The 25,661-nt window shown below is 42.3% G+C and overlaps 2 long non-coding RNA genes across 9 annotated transcripts; one reads left to right on the top strand and one right to left on the bottom strand.

Annotated features, from left to right (window-relative positions):
- Positions 1-19,307: 19,307 nt before the first annotated feature.
- Positions 19,308-20,418, bottom strand: LOC100687145. Of its 2 annotated transcripts, none has more exons than XR_005357728.1 (3): positions 20,278-20,418; positions 20,005-20,151; positions 19,308-19,495 (listed from the first exon to the last, which is right to left on the bottom strand). It is a non-coding gene; the product is annotated as an uncharacterized LOC100687145 (long non-coding RNA). The 2 variants fall into 2 exon arrangements; XR_005357727.1 differs by having other exon boundaries at positions 20,021-20,151.
- A 34-nt stretch (positions 20,419-20,452) lies between these two features.
- LOC102152135 lies at positions 20,453-25,642 on the top strand. 7 transcript variants are annotated; one of them, XR_005357734.1, is made up of 6 exons: positions 20,525-20,660; positions 21,230-21,406; positions 22,417-22,525; positions 24,612-24,730; positions 24,973-25,223; positions 25,364-25,642. It is a non-coding gene; the product is annotated as an uncharacterized LOC102152135 (long non-coding RNA). The 7 variants fall into 7 exon arrangements; XR_005357732.1 differs by having other exon boundaries at positions 24,973-25,253; positions 25,364-25,641; XR_005357731.1 differs by lacking the exon at positions 25,364-25,642 and having other exon boundaries at positions 20,453-20,581; positions 24,973-25,357.
- The last annotated feature ends 19 nt before the right edge of the window (positions 25,643-25,661 follow it).

Raw genomic sequence — 25,661 nt, 5'->3', positions numbered from 1 at the left:
CACCAACCCCCACACAGCCACAGTGTGTTCTGATTCCTTCCACACATCATAACATTTATTTTCCTCCAAGAAATTTGTAAACTTGATGTATGTGCCCCCCTTTGCATTAAGCATGGCTAAACAGGCCTTTGAATTTTCGTAGAGAAAAAATAATGTACTTTTTTTAGACCTGTTTAACACTACTAATTATTATAAAGTGTGATGCTCCTAACATGAATAATACTATATTGACATATAAGTTGTAACACTAGAGTTAATGACTTTTTTAAAGACTACCAAACCTGGAAGTTACTGCACATTGTAATTTGAATTACCTGCAGTTTTCAACCTAATTTTCAAAACTCTGTTAACATTAGGTAGACCTAATATTTTACATATAAATTCAGAACTGTAGGAAAATATAATGGCAAGAAGAAAAGTAACAGATGATCTCAAGATGTTACATTCTTTATTGGCAGAAAGAAATTGGAGATATCTGCTTAAGCTTTTCATGTTATGACCAAGCTAACGGCCTCCCTCCTACATAAAATAAAGATGATTAGAGCAAAAGCCTTGGCAAGTTATTATAAATTAATGCAAATTCATAGCCAGATGATTGTCATTACTTATTTTTATTATTCTATTTTTTATTTTTTAAAGATCTTATTTATTTCTTTATGAGAGACACACACAGACAGAGGGAGAGAAACAGAGACACAGGCAGAGGGAGAAGCAGGCTCCATGCAAGGAGCCTGACATGGGGACTCGATCCTGGATCCCAGGATCACACCCTGGGCTGAAGGTGGCACTAAACTGCTGAGCCACCTGGGTTGCCCATTGCTTATTTTTATACATACAGAAGAAAAAAATATTTAAGAACCCTTTTCACCAGTAAGGTAAACTGCTAGAAACTCTTATCATTTTGTTTGAAGAGTATAAATCATGAAGTGACCACCTGCATAAAAAAAATGTCATAAAGGCTAAGTTTACAGTGAGCTGAGGCAAAATGCTATGCACACAAAAATAATTTATATTCCATACGAGGCATAATAGCAAGAAAGGAACTATTTCCTATTCATGCCAGCTAGTGCCTACATGGTATTATCTTAGCCTGGGTTCTCCAGAATGTAGCCTGAGGCAAGGATGGACGTGATGATGCTTTATTGGAACAGCCAAGCAGCAAGGGTGAATCAAAGAAGGATGTGTAGCAATGCAAACTAATGCATGCATTCAGCAGCCACACTTTACCCTGAGTCAGGAAGAGAAAAAGCTGCTTGGCAAGTGTGTCCGATTTGCATCCTGGGACCTTACATGACATTCTGTAAAAAGAAATTGTACCTTGGAATAGTCCATGGGAAGGAGATAGGGCATGGAGCACATCTGTCATTTCTTCTCTATCTTGTTTCCCATTGGTCGAAGTTCACCCTGAGGCATATCAAGTCCCCCTCCACCACTGGACTGAATTATCTAGCTTCTAGGAGCCCACTGTGACTATCGGATCCATATGCTCTAGTGGGCAGGTGGACCCACGTTGAGAAGTAGAAAGGGGAGCCACTCAAGCCTGAATGCACACAGAGGGCCTAGAGGAAGGTCCAAGGTGTCAAGGGCAAAAGATTGGTCAGCCTGAGGCAGCAGAACCATGGCGGCCTTAAAAAAGTTGTCTGGTGCAGGAAACTGAGGCAGAGCCAATGGCTGGAGGCCCCAGAAGCAAGTGGCAGTTGTGTAGGGATGCCTAGGTGGCTCAGTGGTAGAGCGTCTGCCTTTGGCTCAGCTTGTGATCCTGGGGGTCCTGGGATGGAGTCCCACATCAGGCTCCCTACAGGGAACCTGCCTCTCCCTCTGCCTATGTCTCTGTGTCTCTCTTTGTATCTATCATGAAGAAATAAAATCTTTAAAACAAAATTAAAAAAAAGTAAAATCATTGTGTAGGTTTCTATATTTAGAAGTTAGGATAGAAAAAAGAAATTAAACTCAAAGTAAGTAAAAGGAAATAAGAAAGATATGAGTTGAAATCAATAAAATAAAAGCAAAAAATAGAGATCAATAAAGCCAAAATTGGTTCTTTGAAAGGAACATGGAGCATGAAAAAAGGAATGATTTACTAATATCAGGAATAAAAGAAAGGATATCACCATGGACACTATAGATATCCAAAGGTTAGTAAGTATTATGAACAAATATATGCTAATAAACTTGACAGTTTCGTTTTTCTACACATTCCTGAAAAACAGTATACCACACTAACAAGATTAAATTTGTCATTAAAAATATTCCTTAAAAGGTGGTTTTACTAGTAAATTCTATCCAATTATGTCTTCCATCTAATGTGTCCTTTTGTTCTGGTTCCAATTATTCTTGCACAAGAAGAACCTTTTTATACAGTTCAAAGATGGTCAGTAATAAAGTAACCATGTCCTTGACCCTGTGATTATTATAGGGGTAGGTAGTTGACTTAAGACGGTTCATCAGAAGCAAGCTTGGGACTTTATATGATAAATACCCTTGACTATGAATCTATCATGTTGGGTCTGAATGACAAGCACTGAGCTCCAACAGTTCAGACACACATTTTGCTACTCTGAGAGAAGGCAGTACAAGAATGATGCTGGCAGAGGGGAAGACAGAAGAGAGAAGCACAGAGAAACAGAGCTATGCTCCCAATGTCATCATGAACATTGAGGCTAAACCATCATCAGAAGCTTACCATACAGTTTTTCATTCATATAAAACACTAACATTTTCATTACTCCTTAAACTGGTTTGAACGAATTTTCTGTTACTAACAACAAGAAGTGTTGCACAAATCCCACATTAGGACCATATTTTAATCACTAGAACTTAAAATGTTTTAATATATAACAGAGCAAGCCCTCTCTCCATCCTCATTTATTATTCCTCCCCAAACCCTTGATTTTTCTGATGCTTTAATTCTTTTCAGCTTATACCTACATCATTTTTGCAAGTTCCAAAAAAGTCCTACTGGGGTTTTGATTATAATTATTAAAATTACTAATTGGTAGAAAAGTGACATCCTTCTAGTTGGCAAACTAGAAACATGTTGGATACTTTGTTTATATTATCATCAAACTGAGTGGCTTAAATAGAAATCTATTGTCTCAGTTCATCAACTGTGAAATCACAGTTCCCCCTGAAGCTGTGAAGGAGTCTGCCCTATGCCTGCCCCAAGCCTCTGTTACCTAGCTTCTGGTGTTTGCTGGTGATCTTTGATTTGACTTCACTATGTCAATGCAACTCTAGTCTTCACATGGCATTCTCTCTGTGTATGTGTGGGGCGGGGGTCCCTATTTCCCTTTTTTATTAGGACACCTGTCATATTGGATTAGTGTCCCCCCTAATGATCCCATTTTAACTTGATCACCTCTGTAAAGATCCCATCTCTAAATAAGTCCACATTATGAGGTACTAGGGGCTAGAGTACCAACACATCTTTTGTTGGAAGGATACAATTCAACCCATAATAGTCCTAAAATAATGATTTTGGATTTCTTCATATAGATCAGTTTTCTCAAACTGATGCTCAAAGATATAATCTTTGGTGTCAGTGAATATAAGAATTTAAATTTTTGATATTTAAAACTCAATATAAATCAGTTATTTTTTAAAAAGATTTTATTTATTTGTTTGAGATAGAGGGAAAAATTGACAGAGCACAAGCGGGGGTGGGGGTTAAAGGAGAAGAAGCAGCAGGGAACCACAGGGATAGATACCAGGATGCCAGGATCATGACCTGAGCCAAAGGCATACACCTAACCGACTGAGCTACCCAGGCACCCCTAAATCAATTATTTAAGATAGTGCTGGTTAATTTCCCTTACTCGAAATAATGGTACCATCTTGTCTCAGACAGTAAGATGCTGCTAAGAGTCCGGGAGACCAACACTGGTTAGCGTTCTGTGGGAAGAGAACCAGAGAGGAATGCTACAGAGAGAGAAAGAAAGCAAGAGAGAAAGCTCTTCAGATGTGTGCAGGGCCCCCTTCTGTCTTTAGCTGGGTAATGATCAACAGAAGCCTGTGACAAAAATATCTAAGGCCAGGAAGAAACAAAAACTAAACAAACAAACCAAAACACCTGAAAGAATTTCCTCAGGCTAAAGGCAGAAAAGAGACAAGTCAGAAGAGGATGTTAGAAAGATTGAAAGTGTGACAGGAGGGATCCCTGGGTGGCTCAGTGGTTTAGCACCTGCCTTTGGCCCAGGGCATGATCCTGGAGTCCCAAGATCGAGTCCCACATCGGGCTCCCCGCATGGAGCCTGCTTCTCTCTCTCTCTCTCTCATGAATAAATAAATAAAATCTTTAAAAGAAAAAAAAAAGAAAGTGTGACAGGAACTTAAACTAGCAGTGCTAGCTTTAAAGATAGACAATATCTGGAACAGGAAAGGCAGGTGACCTCTAGAAGCTGAGAATGACCCGGGCCAGCAGCCAGCAAGGAAACAGGAGCTCTGACCTATATAGCAGGATGGAAGTAAATGCTGCCAATGTCCTGAACGAGCTTGGAAGTGTATTCATCCCCAGAGCCTCAAGAGAGGACTGCAGCCCTGTCAACACCTTGAGTTCAACCTTGTAAGACACAAAGCTTAGAATCAGCTGAGTCACTCACTGCCTGGGCTTCTGACCTAAAGAACTAAGAGATAATAAATAAGGGTTGTTTTAAGATGACAAATCTGTAGTAATTTTTTCTGATCACAATAGAAAACAAATACCAGGAGAAACACAGTAATGTAATGATACAGTGTCTGAGATGATAAGTATGTGGGATGGGATTAACAAAAGCTTAGCATAGAAAGAAGAAAACAGTAGGGAACTTGAAGAAATCACAATGAACACTACTGAAAGTAAACCATAGTGAGAAAAAAGACAGAATAGGAACTTTCCTTAAAAAATGCATAAAGCACACAAAAAAATACATGATCATCTCAACAGATGCAGAAAAACCACTTAACAAAATCCGATAACCTTTCATGATAAAAACACACAACAAGAAATAGAGAGGAATTATTTCTTCAACTTGGTAACAATATCTGCAAGAGCCCCTCAATTAACATCATAATTAATGAGGAAAGACAGAATGTTTTCCATTAGCATCAGGTACAGGGGGGGAATCCCTGGGTGGCTCAGTGGTTTGGCGCCTGCCTTCAGCCCGGGGCTTGATCCTGGGGTCCCCGGATGGAGGCCCACGTCGGGCTCCCTACATGGAGCCTGCTTCTCCCTCTGCCTGTGTCTCTGCCTCTCCCTCTCTCTCTCTCTATCTCGTAAATAAATAAATATCTTAAAAAAATACATCAGGAACAAAATTTAAATGTTCATTCTTGCCATTTCTATTCAACTTTATATCAGAGGTCCTAGCCAGGGAAAGTAGACAAGAAAAAAAAATAAAAGGCATTCAAGGAGCACCTGGTTGGCTCAGTTGGTTAAGTGTTTGACTCTTGGTTTTGGCTCAGGTCGTGATCTCAGGGTCATGAGATCCGCCCTGTGTCTGCTCCACACTCAGCAGGGAGTCTGCTTCAGATTCTCTCTCCCTCTGCTCCTCCCACCCTCCCCCATCTCTCTCTCTAAATCTCCTGAAATAAATAAATCTTTTTAAAAAGGGCATCCAGACTGAAAAGGAAGAAGTAGAACTATCTATATTCACAGTAGACCAACCTAGGGGATACACATATATTTTCACAGACACACACACATACTTATATCCACATCTACATTTATTTCTATATTTCTACATATTGAAAACTTAGAATTTATATGATATCTCCAACCTCAATCCAAAACCACAGAGTACATTCTAGGTTTTTCCCTTCCATATTCCTAAGATTTTTTCTCCAGCCTTTAAAAACCTGGATCCCTTTATTCTGAAAAGATTTATTAGATGGATACTCTATGTAACCAATCTCCCATTGCCACATCATCCTCCATTAGGCCCCTCTCCTCACCTCACTAAGATTCTGATATTTCCACCAGGCTGCTCTTGCCTGTGCAGCCACCCCATGTCCAGTCACTGCTGCTACCAGCTTGGTCACTTTCCTCCAACCTGGACACTTCCTCATCCCTCAACAGTCCTCTCTCTGGGCTGCTCCTGCCCCTCATCTTCACTCTGACTCTTCCTTGCAGCTGTCCTCCTCCTTTGGGATTCCAACAGCCCACACAGGAATGCTACCACTGCCCCCGCCTCACCCAGATGCCCCAGCTAATGTTTTTTTGGCTGAATTATTAAGGAAGGAGAGGAAGGATAAGAGGGATCTTTGTCTTTCAATCATTCCTTACTTCCTTGCCAATTCATCAAGGCTGTTTAATAAAATGAATTTTCTGCATGATGATACCTATAAATGTGATCATATGCATATCCTGTGAACCAGAAATTCTGCTACTAGATGTACACCCAACTGTACATACGCACACCAAAAATATATACACAAGTTTTCACAGAAGCATTATCTGGAATAGCTAAACACTGCAGGAAAATGTCCTTCAATAATTCCATAAACAAATCAGTTATATGTTTATGTTCTACATTCACACAATGGAATACTTGAATCCAGTGAAAATGCATGAACTACTGCACATGGAACAATATGAATGAATCTCACAGTTGAAAGAAGCTAGATCTGAACACAGTAAATATTGTAGGATTCCCAACAGGCAAAAGTAACCCATGATTCTAAAGTCAACTTTGAGGGAAGAGAGGTTTTGTGACTTAGCAGGCACAGGCTAGCTTTTAAAATGCAAGTAGGGTTACATTTGTTGATCTCGGTGATTATTATCCAGATGCGTTTGTTTACTTTGTGCTAACTATGCAATTACTGGAATATTTTTCTTTATGCATAATATACTTTAATACAAATGTTTACTTAAACCAAAGTTGGTTTTTGTATTTTATTTGGTGTTTTTTGTTTTCAGATGATCAGGATAGGTAGTCTACTATACCAGCGGAAATGAGTCCCCCTTCCCTGTACTTTGTATGAGTACTTACCACTTTACTGAAACACTTTTACAAAAACAAGGCAAGGTGTAATCAGAGCCAAGAAAAGGCAACTGAACTGAGGTAAGGACATGCAGCTTCTAATAGCACCAAGTTTCAGGCTGGATGCGTCTCCCCGGGGATCACAAACAGAGACTAACAAGGAGTAGCGGTAAAGCAGTCCTGCATGGTATGTTTGCTGGCACCTCCAGCTGGCATCCAGACAGTATGTTTGGCTCCTGATATAACTATCATCCAATCATGGTGCACCAAGTGGAGACAATTTCACTGCCTCATTGAAGAAGATGCACAAATCCACATGGGACAGGACTCTTACTTGCTGTGGTGAACGTGGCAACATCACCTATGTTGCATAATTCTGATTTTCATGTTTTAAAACTTTTCTGAAGGGTCTTCATTTCTGTCTCCTCTAAGCACGGTTTTTTTCTCCCCTGACTCCCAGCCCCTTTAAGAAAAGAATGTGATGACTACCTGATTATTGAATACTTTGGGGTTTAATTTATTTGTAAGGGTGGGTTTTTACAGGTACTTTACTATATATCCCCTCTAATGAATGTTAAGCCTCTCTTGAATATAGGCACTAATTTTTGGTTTGAAAAATGAGGGAGAGGCTAAATTGCAAGTTCTATCTACTTTCTCTGAGGTGTTTGGATTGCTTTGGTAGACATCCTACTGCATCAGCCATTGAAGTCCCAAAAAAAGGATGTGGCTTTTTTGTCTTGGTGGCTGCTGAAAGTTATTAATATTATGGAACTCTCATTTCAAACTGTATTTCACAGTCCTGTTAGTTACATGCAATAGAACAGAGACTTTAATGATTTGGCATTAAGTAGCCCAGGATATGAGTCTAGGCATCACCACTTAGTTCATTCACTCATTCATCACGCAGATCATTACTAAATGCCTTTATTTGCCAGTCACTAGAGTAGGTACTATGAACCCAGGGGTGAACAAAATTTTCTAAACCTTTTATTTTTTATTTTTATTTTTATTTTTTTACAGATTTTATTTATTTATTCATAGAGACACAGCTAGAGAGAGAGAGGCAGAGACACAGGCAGAGGGAGAAGCAGGATCCATGCAGGGAGCCTGATGTGATTCGATCCCGGGTCTCCAGGATCACGCCCTGGGCTGCAGGCGGCGCTAAACCGCTGCGCCACCGGGGCTACCCTCTAAACCTTTTAAATCTCATTTTTCTCCACCATAGAAGGAAGATAAAAATGTCTAATCTCATTGCATTGTCCCAAGACTTAAATGAGATTAAACCCCCAACATTACCATGTGCTTGAACAATGCTCAGTAAATATTAGCTTTTATCACATCTTAATAAATTTGTAGCCATGCTTCAAACAGGTCAAATGTTTAGTCAAATGTTCTAAATTCTCCTTATTTTTTGTTAAGGTGTTTCAGTAGCTTAAAATACTGACTATCTAATGTAGTTAGGGTTTCTGGTTATACTATAACAATCTTCACAACTGCATTGTATTAAGTTGTTTCAGCTTTCCTTCTATATTCAGGAAAAAGTTCATGGCCTTTCTATTCATTTATCATTTTATTTGCTTACTGGAAGCTGATAACCTTTAAAAGTTTCTCTTGAGTTAACTGGAATTTGTCTCCTATATGATTTACATTTGATATTCCCAAGTCAATTAAAAAGCATTTTGTATTTTTTAAATTTATTTTTAATCCTCTTAATAAGAATTTAATAAAGTTAATTACATTTATAAATATGTTGGCAGTCTGGTTTTATGTGGAAACCTCCCAGAGCATCTCTGTCTCTCTCTGTCTCTGTCTCTGTCTCTCTCTCTCTCACACACACACAGAGCCATCTTACTTTTCCTATTATCAATATTAGTCTGAGCTTTCTGCCATGTCTTCAATTCCAGAACAGCAAAGGTTAAACTTCTCATTTATTATTGGAGCAGGAGAGTAAAATCATGGCTTTCTTTTCTTATCCTTAATCATTTTTATTGAGTTACAGCTAAATGTATGCATAACTTGAAGCAAAGTCCTTCATTCATATAAATATGCTTTTAGCATAACCTTGTCCATATCTTTTTTGTAGCTTCTAAAATAAACTTCTTAAATTGCCTGTTTCTTAAGGTCTTGACTTCGTCTATCCCCTTCTCCACACTTTATCTTCTGTCTTCTCTCCCCATACTGGGGATGACTAATCTTACAAATATTCCTTTCTAGTTTCTGCCCTATCTCCCAACATTCTCCCTCCAACACTTACCTACCTGCTTTACTCAGTCATTCTCTCAATGGATCCCCCTTCTTTCTTTTTCTCCACGGTGTCATCTGGAACATCCACTTTGCTCAAATTTCCATTGTCTCAGATTAGAAATATCATAGCAAATAGCATAAGGTCTGTTATCCAGAAACTGCAATACACTTGAAAGGTTTTTTTCCTAAGGCTTTAGACTGAATCTTTCCAAGCAAATGTCCCACTATCTTGTCCTAGTGGACAAGCTTTCTTCCTGAAAATATCCTCAGAATGAGAAATCACAGCTGATGAAAACTGCAACCTCGTGCTTGTAGTTTATAAAGTTAAGTAGCTCACTTTACTGTGGGCTAGAGGATTTTTGTTTCTCCTTAGGGCAATGCATAGTGTTCTTTCATTAACTTAGATGGTGAAGGTCATGTTTTCTCTACAGATCTGAATGTAAACCTCTTCCTGCCAGTTACCACGGGTGTGACTTTTAACCAGAGAGGAATAATTGATTTTTGAAGACACTCTGGCCTTTACATATTTGCCTGTCTTACTTACTGTAATTTCATCTTGTTTTTCAAATACATGATTAGCCACAATATGGTAAGTGTATAAATCAACTCCCTGCCCTCCAGAGTCTTATGCATTTAGACTCTAAATTACTTCGGTGATGCTGAAGAAATACGAAGATACTTGGTCTGAATAACATGCAACCTACTTCAGAAGCAGACAATTCTCTATATTGTCAGAGGAAAATATTTTCCCAAATGCATTCTGTTTTGTAAGGCAGTGTTCATCTTCTGTACCTCCATCATCTTGGGTTTGAAGTCACCTCATTCACTCCCTACTCTAAAGAGTATTCAGAGTCAGTGCCAAGGTTTAAACAAACTCCTGACGCATTATGACGGGAGAGATGTTACTGCTGCTTGACTTGATGACATGCCTTCTTCCCCAGATCAATACTCCTCTTAAATGTGTTTTATGGTATTTTTAAACACAAGTTCAAATTATTTTGGAGAATTTTACAAAGTTCTTTCAAATAATTGACAGCATCCAGAGTGTCATTAAATAGTGCTGAGAATCAACTTAATTTTCTTTCTAAACTTCAGTTCGAAATGAGTAGCACCAGATACAGAATTTGAGAAAGGGTTGTAACATTTCTGAAATGAGATTGGAAGTAGAAAATTAAAAGGGTTGATGGTATATATGCCAGTTTGATCTCCAGTACATTCCTCCCATCTTTGTACTTCCATGCAGGTGTCTGCCGGCTTTAGGCTGTTGCTTCCTACGGTGCCTTGCCTAGATCATACCATGTACCAGTTGTTTCTTGCTCTGGGCTTTTCTGGCACTGCAGCACGGCATGCCTGAGATTTCTATCACCTGAGAGGTTATGCATACACCTGCTACCCCAAAGTGCAACCCAAGAAGTTCAGTCCTATGACTGACAGGGAACCAGGGCCAATGGATAAGTGCTATGTCCTATTTCTTTAGGAAGGACATTCAGAGCTACATGTCAGAAAGATCCTCAGAAAATGGCCAGTGTTGCCAAACCCTGAAATCAGACTCATGTGTCTGATGCACAGAAAACTAATCTCTGAATTATCAGGTTGGAAGCAGAAAAAGCTTTATTATCAGAAGGGCAGCCCAATGAGAAGGCAGGGGACTGGTCCCAAATCTACCTTACCCTGTTGAGACTAGAACAATATATATGATTAGCAAAGTATATGGAGCTTAGGTCAGGATCTGGATAGACCTCCAATCTTCTAGTTACAAGTTGTTGTGGGCATCCTAGTGCCACCTGGGGCTCCTGGTTTGTTACATTTAACATCATGTCTGATATTGGTTCTGCAAGACAGACATTATCAACCAGCAGTCCAACCCTGATCTCTGTAAGTAACTTCAGGAAATAGAAGAAAAGGACAAAGTTAATACTTCTTGCAAGGTGGTGGAAGAACATGCCTATGTGCAGCATGTGAAGTTACTATGGAGGGAGAGCCTGGTAAAAGTTTAAGTGAATGAAGAAATGTATATCTGGGTTCAACAGGATGGAGCACCTGTGCATTGGAACTGAGGCTAACCTGGCATCATACCCTTGCATTGCCTTTCACTCCTCCACTGTGTATCCCCTATTGGTCTCTCACTCTTTCCTGTCAACATGCAAGCTACCTGCTCAGAAGACTCTGTCTCAGTCTTTGCTTCAGAGGAATGCTGGCTAAAACATCAATGGTTTAACCAGTTCAAATACTGTTCATTTAGACCAACTATAGAATTTGAACTTCTCTTCCTACCAACACTCTCCTTTGGAGAGAAAGGGGAAGAAGGGCACAACTAGCATCAGTGCAAAAGAATTCACAAGGCCACCCAGCTACATAAACATGTTAGCGAACAAAAGATTCACAAACTAATCATACTGTCCTGAAGGAAAGCAAATCAGTAATTAGGATAAAATCTCCAGGGAGGGTGAGGGGAGAAGGGAAATTACTTTAGCAAATGCATATTTAATGACTTAGCAAGATAAGATAATTAGGCATAGTCGACTGTGGGTGGGAGTGGGGGGGACAGAAAGGCTGTCACAACTGAGAGATCCAAGCTCATTTATAAAGTAATTAAGTCTCAAGTGCTGTTGTGGCCCAAAGAGATTTAACTTTTTAGAAATTTTAATCTCTGGCTCAACTTTTGAAAAGCTAGTTATTTTGAAGCCTTAGAAAGCAAGTTAGCCATGAGGGATGCAGAGGGGCATCTGAAAATCCTGTTGCCCTGGGAGGTGGGTGCTCTGTAGCGGGAAATGGGCTCTCCCTGTGCTGGCACACCAGGTGGACAGAGAAGAGGAAAGGGCAGGGTGTCTGGGGAGTGCAGTCGGTTGGGCGTCTGACTCTTGATTTGGGCTCAGGTCAGGATCTCAGGGTCCTGACACCTGGCCCCATGTCAGGTTCTCTGCTGGTCTGGAGCCAGCTTGGAATTCTTTCTCTCCCTCTGCGCCCCCCCCCCCCCCCCGCCCTGACCCTATGCACTCACTCTTAAAGAAAGAAAGAAAGAAAGAAAGAAAGAAAGAAAGAAAGAAAGAAAGAAAGAAAGAAAGAAAGAGGGATCCCCGGGTGGCGCAGCGGTTTGGCGCCTGCCTTTGGCCCAGGGCGCGATCCTGGAGACCCGGGATCGAATCCCACGTCGGGCTCCCGGTGCATGGAGCCTGCTTCTCCCTCTGCCTATGTCTCTGCCTCTCTCTCTCTCTCTCTCTCTCTCTGTGACTATCATAAATTAAAAAAAAAAATTTAAGAAAGAAAGAAAGAAGGAAAGAAAGAAGAAGAAGAGAAAGAAAAAGAGAAAAAAATTTGAAGCAGACTCTCCGCTAAATGCTTGAAATGCATTCCCCATTCAACTCCACAACAACCCTTAGAAGTAGGTATCCCTAACCCCATTGCACAAACAAGGTGAGGGGCAGTTGGATTATTTCAACTGGGATATGTTTCAAATTTGACCATTGTGACTTGGGTCTCAGGGTGTCCAACACATATTGAATGGACTTTAATTATTCCTTGCTTAAAGGAGAGGGGATGTGAAGGAAGTGTTGATGTTTTTTATACTTCTCATGCAAATAACACAGGTTGTATATAAATTGGGTGAAATATCTTTAAACCCACAGACTGAGGTAGGATTATGGATCATCAGGTTTCCTACAGGGAGAAAATAAATGTGCTGATAAGGGTTAGCCAACCATTCACCTCACCCTGACAATCATAGATTTCACAGAAAATTAAAGCATTAATCTTCTAGTTTTCTCCCCAGGGCCTATTCAGTTTATTTTATTTGAGTTTGTGTCAATTCCTGAGAGATGAATCAAGTCGGAAGCCCTAGATATAAAGGTTCTGGATCTACCAAGTTTGTGGACCTAAAAGAGGAGGATGTCCCAGTTCTTTCAGTAATTCTAGACCTGGTCAGTCAGTCACAGACTGCTAGGCCCTCACCCCAGGCATAGCTTAGCCTGGAATCTCCAGGCTGCAAAAGTAGCTGAGCCCTGCTGTGCAGAAGCCCCCACCAGCAGAGATGGTAGGACTCTGATATTCTTATCATCATTTTGAATTATAAGTCACAGTCAGTCATGTATCAACCAAACCCATGAGGAAACTACTGATTCAAAAGCTATTATAGGGGAAAGGAGAGAAAATGAGTGGGAAATATCAGAGAGGGTTACAGAACATGAGAGACTCCTAACTCTGGGAAACGAACAAGGGGTAGTGGAAGGGGAGGTGGGCAGGGGGATGGGGTGAGTGGGTGACGGGCACTGAGGGGGGCACTTGATGGGATGAGCACTGGGTGTTATGCTATATGTTGGCAAATCAAACTCCAATAAAAAAAATATACAAAAAAAAAAAAAATCTACCCCAGGAATTGACTAGTGTGAAAAGATTAAAGATCAAATTGAAATGTGAAAAAAAAAGTTATTTATGAGAGGAAAAAATAAAGCAAAATGAAATCAGAGAGGGAGACAAACCATAAGAGACTCTTAGTCATAGGAAACAAACTGAGGGTTGCTGGAGCTAGAGGGGGATGTGGGGTAACTGGGTGATGGACATTAAGGAGGGAGGGCACATGATGAAGCGAGCACTGGTTGTAAGATTGATGAATCACTGACCTCTACCTCTGAAACCAATAATATATGTTAATTAATTGAGTTTAAATAAAATAAAAATAAAAAATTATATAATAATGAAAAAAACAAAAGTTATTTATATATATCTATATTCTGATTGCCAAGTACACACAGATAAGTATTAATAATGAAAAGGATCATAGCTAAAATTTATACAGTGTATACCATGTGCCAGGTACTATTCTAAATATATATTTCTAAATACATGTATTCTAATATACATACACAAAAATATATTCTGAATATATATATTCTAAGTATATGTATTATATATGCTTTAAACAGATTCTAAATATATATTTTAAACATTTATTCTAAATATGTATAACCTACATATGCTCTAAATATATATTGTAAATAATACATTATATATATTCTAAATTTACTTTATTTTTTAAAGATTTTATTTATTCATTCAAGAGAGAAAGAGCAAGAGCACAAGCAGAGAGGAGGGGTAGAGGGAGAGAAAGAAACAGACTCCCAGCTGAGCCAGAAGCCTGACAAGGAGCTTGAACCCAGGACCTTGAGATCACAACCTGAGCTGAAGACAGACATTAACCATCTGAGCCATCCAGGTGCCCCTTAATTTATTTATTTAATTCTCTGAATAACCCTATCATCTTCATTTTATAGACAAGGCAACCAAGACAAAAGGAGGTTCAGTAACTCAGCAGAGAGAAAGACATCCTGAAAGAGTTCAGTATGGCAAAGAATACAGAGACTAAGAAACTACCTAATAATGGGATAATGCTTGTAGAAACAAGAAGTGTGGTAGGATGAGACCAAGATCTGATTTATACCACCTGGGGGAGCTGGGAAGGTTGTCAGGTCAGTGACATCTGAATATCTCTTGAAAAATTAAAGCAGCTTTCAAAATAGGACAGGTGGGCCATAAGAGGCCATACAATCTATTCAGCCTTATTCATTATTGGAAGCAACCAAGATGTCTTCCAGTAGGTGAATGGATAAACTGTGGTCCCTCCAGACATGGAATATTATTCAGCAATAAAAAGAAATGAGCTATTAAACCATGAGAAATTATAGAGGAAACTTTAATGCATTTTACTCACTTAAAATGCATCTTTCACTTAAAGATGTCATTCTGAAAAGGTTGCATATTGTGTGATTTCAACTTCATGACATTCTGGAAAAGGCAAACAATGGAGACAGTGGTTACCAGGAGTTTGGGGGAGGGAGGAACAAACAGGTGAAGCATGGAGAGTTTGGGGGGGAAGTGGAACTATCCTATGTGATTCTGTAATGGTGGATATATAGTATCATGCATTTGTCAAAACCCACAGAATGTACAATATCTTAAAGTGTGAATCGTAACATAAACTACGGACTTTGGTTAATAATAATGTATTGCTATTGGTTCATCAGTTGTGATAATTGCACTAATGCAAAATATTAATAACAGGGGAAATTGTTGGGGTGGGAGGAATGAGTAGTACTTTTCTATAAACTTAAATTTTTTTAAAGATTTTATTTATTTATTCATCAGAGAGAGAGGCAGAGACACAGGCAGATGGAGAAACAGGCTCCATGCAGGGAGCCCGATGTGGGACTTGATCCCCGGTCTCCAGGATCACGCCCTGGGCTGAAGGCAGGGCTAAACTGCTGAGCCACCCGGGCTCCCTAAACTTAATTTTCTATAAACTTAAAACTGCTCTTTAAAAACTGAATCCTAACAGAACCAAAAAAAGCAAATACAGAGTGTTACAGAAAGAGGGCAACCAATCTTTAGTGTACTTTAAAAAATCTCAGTGAGACTTGGGTGAGCAGATGCAACATTAAGCCTTGAGTAACTTATGACTTGGCATCCATTACATTATGAGCTGATTTTCTTCCCTGTCGTTAGTTGGCTTCAAGGTGTGAAGAAAATGAAGATTCCTTTGGCTGAAAGTAAAATAAGCCTAAATCACACTCCTTTAAGCACAGGAAATGTACTGTTTACAAGGGTGGCACTTCTGTCGTAAGTGAATCAGAGAGGTACAAAGGAAGTCACTTTAATGCTTCCCTCTTCTGACTTCTCTCTCTCCCCCTCTCTGCTGTCCTCTGATTTGAAGCAATTCTCCATCAGGTTCTTTCTACTTGGCTGTAGCAATAGCCACTAGAAAAATTCTTAGTGTTTCTGCTCTCTGAAGGCAAAACATCTTCTATGTGCATCTGTGTCAGTCACAGAAAAGAGGCCCTGGCCCCTCTGGAGTCAGGTCCATCTGTGTCTAGGAGAATGAGATCATTTCTTTTAGCTTAGGCTGCATGCTCAGTGCAATGGTGGCATACGAGGTAGAGATGTGTGTGGCAAGGAAGTAACTGAACAGGAAGGGGGAAGCAATTGAGCTGCTTCTGGAAGAAAAAGGAGGAGGAGTGACCAACAGCCCCAAACTAAACCAAACCAACCCAAACCAAAAATGGTTTTAAAAGAATAAAAACCGAAGTGTAGGGACACTTGGCTGGCTCAGTTGGAAGAACATGGAGACTCTTGTTCTTGCAGTCATGAGTTCGAGCCCCAAGATGTGTGTAGAGATTAATTAATTTAAAAAACTTAAAAACAAAATGGAAGCGTATCTCAGCCCTGGCTCTGACTTGCAAACCACAGATGCTGTGTCAGTCTATCTCAAGGAAATCAGTTTATCAGCAGGATCTTGGGGGTTCCTGGGGAGGACAGGAGGTTGGAGAATTGGACTGGCAAATAGGCAGGAGCCAAGGAAGGCCGCAGGGTTGAAGTCCAGAGGTCACGCCACAGGAGCCTGATAGATTGCTCCCAGTCCTCCTGCCACCCCCACCCCCCAAATAAAACCATCCCCTCTGGTTATTTTTTGGCCAGAAAAGAAGAATAAAGACAGGAGAGGTAATAGGACCCTGACCAATTTATTATTTTATTTTCTGGGACCAAACACTGAGCACAGGTGCACACATTCTGATGCTAACCCATGCTAAGGGTATCTGCTCTACCCACACTTCAGTGGCCAGGGTTTGTGTTGCATGACCTTTCCCACCTACCCATAAGCTGATTGGACCAAGGGTGGCTACCTTGAAGATGAGCTGCTCCAATCATAGTTCTCGCTGTGAAGTTTGGAATTGGGAAATAGAAAGTGGATTGGCTCTGGGAACTGAGCATAAAGTTCCTGCAGCAGTGTCAGGGACCTGGTCACCACTAGGAGCTGTGAACACACAAGGATCTCGGCAGCTCAGTGGGGGGAAAGTAGGCATGGGGATGCTGTGGTGGACATGCTCAGAGGAGCAGAAGCCAGGAGGGGTGCTCATAGCCATGTCACAGAGCAGCACCAGCTCCTGATGGCTCCCATTCCTTTCCCTGAGACCTGGGTGAATTTCAGCTTGTGTCCCTGGCTTCTCCTGAGCTTCCCTTCCTCATGCATCCTTTCCAGGCAAATCACCTTAATATGAGCCAGTGTGAATGAAACCCTGCTCCCTGTGTTTTAAACTACTTTTAATGGAATTAGGACAATTCTAATACAAACTGGCAAATATATTATAGAGATAAACATCTTATGCACCCCAGAAATATAATATTCCTGAGTGGAAGGAAATCTAGGAATCATGAAGTTCAATCTTGTCTCTCTCTCTCTCTCTCTTTTTTTTTTAAGATTTTATTTATTTGAGAGAGAGAGCTCAGGTGCATGTGTTGAGTGGGAAGAGGGGCAGACTCTGCTGCTGAGGGTGGAGGGGACTCCAGGATCAATCTCACATCCTTGAGATCATGACCTGAACTGAAACCAAGAGTCTGGCACTTAACCCACTGAGCCACCCACATGCCCCTTGTTTAACCATCAGAAAAATAAACCTATGCAAGGCTACTACTATCTGAGGTCACATGGCTTGTTTCTGATAAGATTTCATGTTAATTTTATTTCTGAAAGTTTATTAAAAAAAAAAAAAAAAGCCAAACAAGCAAACAACAAAACCAAAGAAAAGCCCTATCATTGTTTACTTTTACTGAGAGCAAAAATCAAATAGAATGAATAAATCACTTTTAAGTCTAACTTTTTTCCAGAACTTGCTAGATATCCGTTCTGTAGAGGCTACAGTAACAGTTATAATCCAAATTTGTTGGTGTCTGCCCCTGCATGAATAATGTGGGGCCTCTATTTTCTCTAAATATCATTCTTCCAAGTATTTCTGATCCATGCTCTCTGCATCCCCCAGATGCTGTCTTGTTTCCCAACCACTTGGGAGCGCTGCTTCACCAGTGCCTTGTCTCCACATTCAGGGAGTTTTGACCTTTGGACTGAGGCCACTGTTTACTGCCTGTTTCCAAAGCACTGCTGGCCTTTCTGTGGTTCCTGATTAACTAAAGCCACCTAGGAGATGCAGGTGTCATCAGGGCATCCCAGTGACAAGTCCTGACTGGGCAGGAGAGAGTGAGGCTAGGACCAAGCCAGGGGGCATGTGTGTGTGTAAAGATGGAAGCTTGGGTTGCTTATTTTGTAGGCAATGAAGAAATAATGAACATTTTTAAAAGGAGAGGAAGGGATCAAATTTGTGTTTTGGGAATGCCATTCCAGCCACAGAGGAAGACTACGCAGGCAGGGGGGATGGACTGAACTAGGGGAGGAGCAGTTGCGATAGGGAGATTAATGGGATAAATTAGCAGAGTCCTGGGTTTCTGGCCTGGGAGATGGATGCATGTTGGTGCCACTAGCCAAGACTGGGAACACCTGAATAAGAGGGTCAGAACAGAACAATTTTGGTCTAATTCTTTAGGTTTTTGTATTAATGGACATGCGCTTGACTGGAGTTGTGATTTTATACTCACTGTGTCTTCTTTTTCCCATTAAAGATTGTTTTGATGATAAAATAACATGTACTTAAATAGTTTTTTCATCAACATATTTGTCTTTTGTTTATTGTTTGTCAAATAAGTCAGGAGGCTTTTAGAGGCTGCTCCCAGGTTTTGAAGACTATGACGTGGGCTGCAGGAGGCTGCTGATGGGAGGGGGGCGCTCATGGTCTGTATGTATGACACAAGACCTCGCTTGTGTCTGATTTTGATGAAAGGCTGCCTAGGTTTCAATGAGAACTGGACCCCTAATGATGAGCATTCTCCTTCTGACGTCAGCTCGTTCTTCATCGGGCACCTGTGTGAAGCTGCTGTACCAGCAGCTGTGCTCTGACCCTGAAAACTGCACATCTTCCCCATTTCTATCAGGTGCCTAACAGTCCATTGGGGTGACTGAGCCCTGCGAGTAACTGCTGTGGGATCAGCTGTAATGGAGCCTTATCAAACATTCATCCATTCAGGCATGAGCTGTCGGGCCATTACCCTACTTGTCAGACCCTGCTGTCGAGACAGTAAACAGTGCTGAGGCCCCTGTGGGTCTGTCCATCCTGCCCAGGAGTCATGTGGCACCGCCGGCTTCTTTCTCTCACTTTGCCTCCGTTGGAAACGAATTCAACCAGTGGAGTAACTGGCTGGCGGTTTAAAATAGGACAATGAATACAACAAGCATTTGCCCCAAGGGAACTCAGCCTGGGCTCCAGGATTGGACTATTTATTATCTCTCAGTACCAGATCCTGCCCCAGGTGACCTTGAGACTGCCGGTTTTTCCAATCCCGTCTGTTCTTTAACAGCAAGAAGTTTGTTTGTTGTCCTTTCGTTTGAAAGCGGGGAATGGTTGTGTAAATTGGTCTCAATCCTGTGAAGAAGATTTAACCGGTCAGTTAGAGTCTTCTTGCAATTCAGAAATTGGAACTGGTGTATTGTTGTCTGGACCTAAAGTGCCTCCTCCTAAGAGTGCTGACTGAAGTGAGGCTAATCCCTTCTGCTAGGACACCCGGGAGCCAGGAGTTTGGCTCTTCCTGTACTGTGCTCGTCCACCATCGGGGAGTGGTGCTGTCCCCTTTACTTGGGGATGGAGAAAGGACTGAGGCTTCCTCCCGTTCCTCCCTCTGAGAGTAAAACAAAATATCAGCATTGCATTCTAAAGGGAAGACCCTAATTCTAAGCAATTCCCTTAAGTGGCATAGAGGCGAGCACTTGGTCCCTTGGGGGCGGCAGGCCGAGGTCAGCGGGGGCCTGGGCTCTAGTGAGACTGGAAAGGAAACCGTCTGGGCGCAAATCCTGCCTTGGGAATTGGCACTGACTCCTTTTACTTTTCCTGTTGGAGTTTTGTTTGGTTATGACTTGCTTTCAGGTTCAAAGCACCATTTTTGTGGGGCACCTGGGCGGCTGGCTCAGTCGGTTGAGCCACCGGCTCTCGGTTCGCTCGGCCGATGTCGGGGCTCGGCTGCGGCGCCTGCGGGAGGTTCTGTCTCCTCCTGCGCCTCCCCTCGGCCCACGCACTGTCTCTCTCTGAAATAAATAATACATCTTAAAAAAAAGTACTATTTCTTTTAAATCTTCACCCAACTTTTTTACATACTATCCTTGCTTTTTTTTTTTTTTTTTTTTTTTTTGAGAAATGGGCAACATACGTACCATTTGACCCGGCAGTTCCATTTCGTAGGGATTCACCGCAAAGAACCGAAAGAGGGCGTCGGCCTCCGTGCTGACGTCAGCGACCACTTCCTAGTGACCGACTCCTTCCTCCAGCTCACTCGGGGCTCCGGCCGCAGCCTGCGGACGCGGGGGCGGGAGCGCAGTGACGTAAGCACGTCGGGGCGCAGCGGAGCCGGAAGTTGCTGGCGCGGCCGCAATCACTGGGCCCTGCGCGTGGTGCGCGTCCGCGTCGCCCGAGGCGTCTGCGCCCCGGGCGCCGAGTGTGAGGGCCACGGGGAGGTCGGTAAGAGGCTGCGCCGAGGCGCCTGGGGCAGAGCGGCTTGGGCCGGTCCTCGGCCGCCGTCAGGGTGCAGGCCCCTGTGGTGAGCCTCCCGCCCCTGCCCCGCCCCTGCCCCTGCCCCGCCCCTGCCCCTGCCCCGCCCCTGCCCCTGCCCCTGCCCCGCCCCTCCCCCTGCCCCCGCCCCCGCCCCCGCCCCGGGCCGGAGGGGACCTGAGCCCAGTCCCGGCTCTGCCTCGTGCCCACTGACCTTTGTCCTCTGTCCTCCAAGTGTGCTCAGCGCTTTGGAGACAGTCTCTGAACCCTGACCCCTCGGTCTTCCTGATGCGGGGCCACAAGCGAAAGGCCGAGAAAGAATGAGACATTTTCGGGGCCGAAGGGTACTTTGATCGATGTAAATCACAGGGACAGGACCCAAGGGCAGAAAGGGCTGCACAGGATCCTCAGGGGGGACCGATCACGTGATTTTTCGTTAGTGGGGCTTAGTGGGGCTTAGTGGGGCTTAGGGATGGGGTCAGGGATGGGGTCAGGGATGGGGTCAGGGATAGCGTAGGTGTCAGGGGCCCAGCTGTTGCTAGGGCAAGGCTCCTTTCACTGCTGTGTGGTGGAACCTCAGTCCGGAGACCTTTCCGACGGAGGCCCTACGTTTGGCAGGTGATGCTGGCCTAGATCTTGGAGGAGGATGTTGATGGTTATGGGAGTGAAGTGACACGAACTAGAGCAGATCCTTAGTGGTAAGACGGGCGTGAAAGGAAGTCCTTCGAGGAGGGTGTAGAAGCTCCCATCCGGATGCCCCAGGAACCCTGCCTGGAGCCTACGAGCCGCAGCAAGGTCTGGCCTTTGTTCCTTTTTCTCTCATCATTCCCCGTGATGTGCTGGCCTCTCGGGGATAAGCTCCGTTCCCGCGAACCGGCCACTCCTCCGGCCTTTGGACTTGCTAGTGGCAAGTGACTGAGCGGGGTTTGCTAGGAGCCAGGTGCTCTTGTACCCCTGGACCCCGGGGACAGAATAATTAGAAGAAGGCATGAAAAACGAAGGTCCAAGGGACATTCATCTCTGAATTGTTTATAATACCAAAAAATGGGCCATGACATAAATGTTCATTAAATGAACATGATTCAAAAAGTCTGGTATAGTCACTCATTGGAATACTATGGAATTGTTTACAGTGATGTCTTTTGCTTCCTTTAAAATATTTCATCATAGGCAGTGATTTAAAAAATTACACTGGGTGGGGGGTGACTGGGTGACGGGCACTGAGGGGGGCACTTGACGGGATTAGCACTGGGTGTTACTCTGTATGTTGGCAAATTGAACACCGATAAAAAATAAATTTATAAAAAAATAAAAAATTATACCTCGGAGGGGCGCCTGGCTGGCTCAGTCAGTGGAGCATGCAATTCGTGATGCTGGGGTTGTGAGTTCAAGCCCTGTGTTGAGTGTAGAGATTACTTTTAAAAAAAGTCTTAAAAATTACACCCTGAGTATGGTTGTTTATTTCCTTATTAATTTGAACCCTGCAGGGATCAGCTAACATTTTAATCAGAAAGCCCTCACTTTAGTGCGACCACAGCCAGAGATTCTCTCCCCCATGGCTTCCTTAGTCGCACAGACTCAGCAAATTCTCTAATTACCCTAGTGATTGTTAGAGATGGGCCCCATTGGTGAAATCAGTGGTATTTAAGATCATGGGATTGATGATTCGTTAGTTGAAATAATCCTCACCTTTTCTCAAAAAGGGTGTAAGAATTTAGCAAGGCCTATGGCCCACACCCTTAGGGATGACAGCTAGGGGCTGATCCTAAAAATCCAGTGGCTGATTCAAGCTGGTCTTTCAACAGTGCTCCATGTGGGTATGGTTTCTGGCTGACTAAATTCTAGGATATTCAGTATTGGCTGACTGAAGCTCTCATTCAAGATGTAATGGAACCAACGTAATTTTGCTTTATGGTGAGTCACAATTAGAAACTTAACACAAAGGAGACTTTATTTGCAGCAAATACGGAGATTATGGGGAAAGACTTCCAAATCTTGAGAATCCTGAGCAAGGGTGGGTGGGTTCCTTTTATTCAGGGTTAGAATGAATATTCAGATAGAGGAACCTTGTCATCAGATATAGAGGCAGGGGATATGGTTGAGCATGTGCCTTAAGGAATCATGTGCTGTACACAACATTGCGTACTATGTAAATGGGGCTGAGGCTCCTCCTTTAGTGGAGATTTTAATATTATAATGAGGTAGAAGTAACTGTGAGTCACTCTATGGTCCATCTGCACAGGCGTGAGTGGGGGATTTAGCTCACACTGGTAAGGGTGATCTGGGCCACTGGAGCTCTTCCTCTGGGCAGTCATTACTGCTTGGGGGGTAGTTTCATTTTCCATCATGGAATGTTATGCCCATCGGGTCCCTCGCCTGAATTAAGAGATAGTGTGAAAAGAAGAGCTTAAGGAAAAATGTGGCACAAACGTTGGTAGGTGCAAGCAGGTAAGCAGTCAAGATCAGGTCTTGGAGTCTAGCTCAAGACAAAGACGGTAAAAAACACAAACAACAACCCACAGAGTTGGGCTTTCACCATGGTACAGATGGCATTGCTCATCTGTGTATGTGTGGGGGTGTGAATTTGGGCTGAGCCTTGCTTTCATTTGTGGTGGGAAGTAGCTAGTTCTCAATTACCTAAATGTTCTGTGGGTACTATCATCTACCAAAAAGGACTTAAGATTTGTACATGGTCAGATTGGCTAAGGTCAGTTTGCCCACACCATTTAATAATCAAACTTACATTAATATTAAGATGTCTGTGATACATTGGTGTATTTTTATTTTATTTTATTTTTATTTTTTTTTGCTGTACAACAGCAGCACAGAACACAGAAGCAATATCTTTTTAATGACTCACCTTAGAATTCATACCCTGTCCTTCCAACATACTCAACTGGTTAAAAGCCAGTCACAAAGCCTGACCCACACTCGGCAAGAAATGAGACTCTACCTCTTAATGGAAGAAATGTCAAAGAAATATTTTTAGAAACTTTGATGGTGCGGAGTGGGTGGTAGTAAAAGGAAAACATGGAACATAAATTATAATCCTATTTTGGTAAAAAAGAAAAATAATATGTAAGAATTTTGGAAGAGTATGTACCCAAAGGTAGTGTTTGTTCTTTTTACTTATGTGTTTTCTAAGTGTCCAATACATACATCTACTTTTACAGTTATAAAAAGGAATAAAGAATTTCTATTTTCATTAAACATAGATAATATATAAATATGTTGTAAAGAATTCAAACAATATAGTAATATAGTGAAAAGTGAAATCCCTCAGCATTTCTGCAATGATTAGAAATGCTAACTTTTTGATATATATACAATTCATTGATACAAATGGTTTTTTCAGCTCTCTGCTTTATTCTGTTGATGTTTGTCCACTCTAGAACCATTTTCACAGTGTTTACAGATTGATTGCTTTATCATATGCTTTGGCATCTGTTGGACACATTGGACTGTGTGTTGCCTATCCTTGATTTTGTTCATGCTTTTTTTTTTTTTTCTACTTGGATGTCCTTCTTTGTCTCCTTCTAAGCCCCTAGCCCTCTCTCTAGCCCTCCCACCCCAATCATTCACCAATTTACCCCCCCAGCTTTTTAAGCCCTCACATTTTGGGTCCTTGCATGTGGCCATATCAGTACCCTTCCTCATCTCTAAAGTTATTCTCTAGACTGTGAGTTCTGATCATTAGTATCCCCCCCCCACACACACACACAGTGTATAACAAGAGAGATAGTGCTTTTCTTTTTCTTTTCTTTTTTAAGATTTTTATTTATTTGAGAGAGAGAGAGAGAGAGAGAAAGCCAGCTAGTGCTGGGGGGAAGAGCAGAAGGAAAGGGAAAAGCAGACTCCTGCCGAGTGAGGAGCAGGATGCGGTGGGATCAGATCTTGACCAGAGCCAAAGGCAAATGCTTAACCAACTGAGCCACCCAGGCACCCCAGGAGAGTGAATGTTTAAGAGAAGGTCTTTCTTTGAACAATTAATTTTACTTAGGTTTCCATGAAGGAGTGCATCCCTCATTCTCACCAAGGAAAGTACCAGGCAGATGAAAAACCAAAACCATCTTAGGCAGCCTCCAATTATAAACTCAGAAGAGACCTTTGGGTACATAAGTAAGTGTTTGCTTTCCTTTGATTATCTGATCTTCTGTGGGATGGCAGCATACTGTAAATACTCAGCAGGTTTTGCTATTTTTGCTTCTGTGTCTTTGTTTTTAACAGCTCTGGTAAATTTGGGGTATTTGCCTTAAACAAAAAGGCTATTTGTTACCACATACAACTCCAAGACCAGAGATAGGCTCAAAGATGGCATCAGGAACACTGGTACTTTCCCTAACTTCACTCTGTCTCCCTAGGTTCAGCCTTTGAAGATAGAGACAAAGCACACAGGCTGTGGCGGTGCCAGATGTCAGAGCTACACACATGGTTGCCTGCAAGAAGGAGAGAGTATCCCTTACAGCTCTCTCTTAGGAATGAGGAGTCTTTTCTCAGTTCCCTCAGCAGGATATCTCCAACCAGAACATGTCACACATTCCCTCCAGAACCAGCTATTAATAAAGGAGATGGGATAACTCTTAGACCAACAAGGCCACCTCCTGGGGCTGTGGTAGGGCCAGCTTCCCCTAAGAACATGGAGGTGTGCAGGGAGGTCGATACCGGATTCGAATGACATTTCTGTCAGGAAGAAGGGATGGAAGTGGGCCCTAGATAGCTCATTAACTTTGCTCATTTTTTTTTTTTTTTTAGGTGCAGCTGCATCTCTGTACTGAAGTATAATATTTAATAAGCATCCTATGGTGATAATAGTGATGATGTGAATACTATGAATCTCGACCATTTTTGTGTGTGATGTACACTATGCTGAGCTGGTTAATATATCCATTTAATTCTCATAACTTGGGGATCCCTGGGTGGCGCAGTGGTTTGGCGCCTGCCTTTGGCCCAGGGCGCGATCCTGGAGACCCGGGATCGAATCCCACATCGGGCTCCCGGTGCATGGAGCCTGCTTCTCCCTCGGCCTCTCTCTCTCTCTCTCTCTCTCTGA

Source organism: Canis lupus, chromosome 4 (assembly GCF_011100685.1).
Source record: "Canis lupus familiaris isolate Mischka breed German Shepherd chromosome 4, alternate assembly UU_Cfam_GSD_1.0, whole genome shotgun sequence".
Taxonomy (NCBI): Eukaryota; Metazoa; Chordata; class Mammalia; order Carnivora; family Canidae; genus Canis; species Canis lupus.
Note: the sequence above shows the minus strand (reverse complement) of the source record. Positions and strands in the feature narration are given on the sequence as shown.